Raw genomic sequence first — 3,211 nt, 5'->3', positions numbered from 1 at the left:
AAATTATATATATATAAAATTATATATATATATAAAATTATATATATATATATAAAATAGCATTATTTACAACACCTGAGATATGGGTGTTGTAAATAATGCTGCATATTCCATATTTTGGGTATTGTAAATAATGCTGCAATAAACAGTGGTGCATGTATCATTTCGAATTAGTGTTTTCATATCCTTTGGGTAAATACCCAGTAGTGAAATTACTGGATCATATGGTATTTCTATTATTAATTTTTTGAGGCATGGCCATACTGTTTTCCATAGTAGCTGCACCAGTTTGCATTCCCACCAACAGTTCATGAGGATTCTTTTTTCTCCACATCCTCACCAACACCTGTTATTTCTTATCTTTCTTATCCTAACCCTTCTGACAGGTGTGAGGTGATATTTCTTTGTGGTTTTCACTTGCATTTCCCTGAAGATGAGTGATGTTGAGCATCTTTTCATGTGTCTGTTGGCCACCTGGATGTCTTCTTTGGAGAAATGTCTGTTCATGTCTTCTGCCCATTTTTTAATTGGATTATTTGGGTTTTTTGGTGTTGAGTTGTGCAAGTGCTTTATATATTTTGGATACTTAACCCTTTATCAAATATGACATTTGCAAATATCTTCTCCTATTCCATAGGTTGCCTTTTATTTATTTATTATTTTTAGTTTGTTTTTATTTAAGTTCAATTAGCCAAGGTACAGTATATCATTNATTTTTAGTTTGTTTTTATTTAAGTTCAATTAGCCAAGGTACAGTATATCATTGATTTTTTATATAATGTTCAATTATTCTTCAGTTCAGTTGCCTTTTAGTTTTGTTGGTTGTTTCCTTCACTCTGCAGAAGCTTTTTATTTTGGTGTTGTCCCAATAGTTTATCTTTGCTTTTGTTTTCCTTGTCTCAGGAGACATATCTAGAAAAATGCTTCTATGGCCGATGTCAGAGAAATTACTGTCTGTTCTCTCTCTCTTTTTTTTTTTTAAGGATTTTATTTATTTATTTGATAGAGATAGAGATAGCCAGCGAGAGAGGGAACACAAGCAGGGGGAGTGGAGAGGAAGAAGCAGGCTCACACCAGAGGAGCCTGATGTGGGACTCGATCCCATAACGCTGAGATCACGCCCTGAGCTGAAGGCAGACGCTTAACCGCGGTGCCACCCAGGTGCCCCTGTCTGTTCTCTCTTAACAGCATTTTTATGGTTTCAAGCCTCACATTTAGGTCCTTAATGCATTTTGAGCTTATTTTTGTGAATAGTTTAAGTAAGTGGTCTACTTTCATTCTTTTTTTCATGTAATGATACTGTTTTCCAAACACCATTTGTTGAAGAGATTGTCTTTTCTCCCATTGCATAGTTTTGCCTCCTTGTTGAATATTAAATGATCATATAATTGTGGGTTTATTTCGGTGCTCTCTATTCTGTTCCATTGATCTATGTGTCTATTTTTGTGGCAGTACCATAATGTTTTGGTTACTACAGTTTTGTTGTATATCTTGAAAACTGGAATTGTGATACTTCCAGTTTTGTTGTTCTTTTTCAAGATTGCTTTGGCTATTTGAGGTCTTTTGTGATTCCATATAAATTTTAGGATTATTTGTTCTACTTCTGTGAAAAATGCGTTTGGTATTTTGATAGGGATTGCATTAAATCTGTAGATTGCTTTTGGTAGTGTGGGCATTTTAACAATATTTGTTCTTCCAATCCATGAACATGAAATATCTTTCCATTTTTTTGTGTGTTTTTTCAAATTCCTTCATCAATGTTTTATAGTTTTCAGAGCACAGGTGTTTCACCTACTTGGCTAATTTAATTCCTAGGTATTTTATTATTTTTGATGCAATAACAAATGGGATTGTTCTCTTAATTTCTCTGATACTTCATTATTAGTGTATAGAAATGCAACAGATTTCTATATATTGACCTTGTATCTTATACCTTATTGAAATCATGTATCAGTTCCAACAGTTTTTTGGTGGAGTCTTTAGGATTTTCTATATATAGTATCGTATAATCTGCAAATAGTGAAAGTTTTACTTCTTCTTTACCAATTTGAATAACTTTTATTTCTTTTTTGTTTTCTGATTTCTGTTTTTTGTTTTCTGTGACTAACATTTTGGAACTATGTTAAATAGGAGTGGTTAGGGGCGCCTGGGTGGCACAGCGGTTAAGCGTCTGCCTTCGGCTCAGGGCATGATCTCAGCGTTATGGGATCGAGCCCCACATCAGGCTCCTCCGCTATGAGCCTGCTTCTTCCTCTCCCACTCCCCCTGCTTGTGTTCCCTCTCTCGCTGGCTGTCTCTATCTCTGTCGAATAAATAAATAAAATCTTTAAAAAAAAAAGAGTGGTTAGAGTGGATATTCTTGACTTGTTCCTGATATTAGGGAAATCGCTCTCAGTTTTCACCATTGAGTGTGATGTTAGCTGTGGGTTTTTCATATATGGCCTTTATTCATTAATGTATGTTCCCTCTAAACCTACTATGTTGAGAGTTTTTTACCATGAATGGATGTCATACATTTACCGCTTTTTCTACATCTATTGAAATGATCCAGTCTTTATCCTTTCTCTTGCTGATACAACNTTGATACAATGTATCATATTGATTTATTTGTAAATATTGAACTACCATTGCATCCCAGGAATAAATCCCACTTGATCATGATGAGTGACATCTTTAAATGTATTGTTGGATTTAGTTTGCCAATATTTTGTTGAGGATTTTTGTATCTATTTTCATCAGAGATATTGGCCTATAGTTTTTTTGTTGTTGTTTTGTTTTTTGTTTTGTTTTGTTTTTTTGTGGTGTCTTTATCTGGTTTTGGTATTGGGTTAATGGTGACTTCATAGAATGAATTTGAAAGTTTTCCTTCCTCTTCTATTTTTTGGAATAGTTCGAGAAGAATAGGCATTAACTCTAAATGCTTGGTACAATTTACCTGTGAAGCCATATGGTCCTGGACTTTTGCTTGTTGGGAATTTTTTTTTAAGGTTTTATTTATTTATTTGAGAGATAGAAAGAGACCGAGAGAGCACACACACAAGTGGGAGGAAGGTCAAAGGGAGAAGAGCAAGCAGCTTCCCTGCTGAGTGTGGAGCCTGACTCGGGGGGTTGATCCCAGGACCTTGAGATCATGACCTGAACTGAAGTCAGATGCTAACTGACTGAGCCTCCCAGGTGCCCCTGTTGGGAGTTTTTTGATTACTGATTCAAT

This window comes from Ailuropoda melanoleuca, chromosome 7, assembly GCF_002007445.2.
Source record: "Ailuropoda melanoleuca isolate Jingjing chromosome 7, ASM200744v2, whole genome shotgun sequence".
In the NCBI taxonomy this organism is placed as follows: Eukaryota; Metazoa; Chordata; class Mammalia; order Carnivora; family Ursidae; genus Ailuropoda; species Ailuropoda melanoleuca.
The sequence above is the reverse complement of the archived record's forward strand: the minus strand, read 5'-3'. Positions refer to the sequence as shown.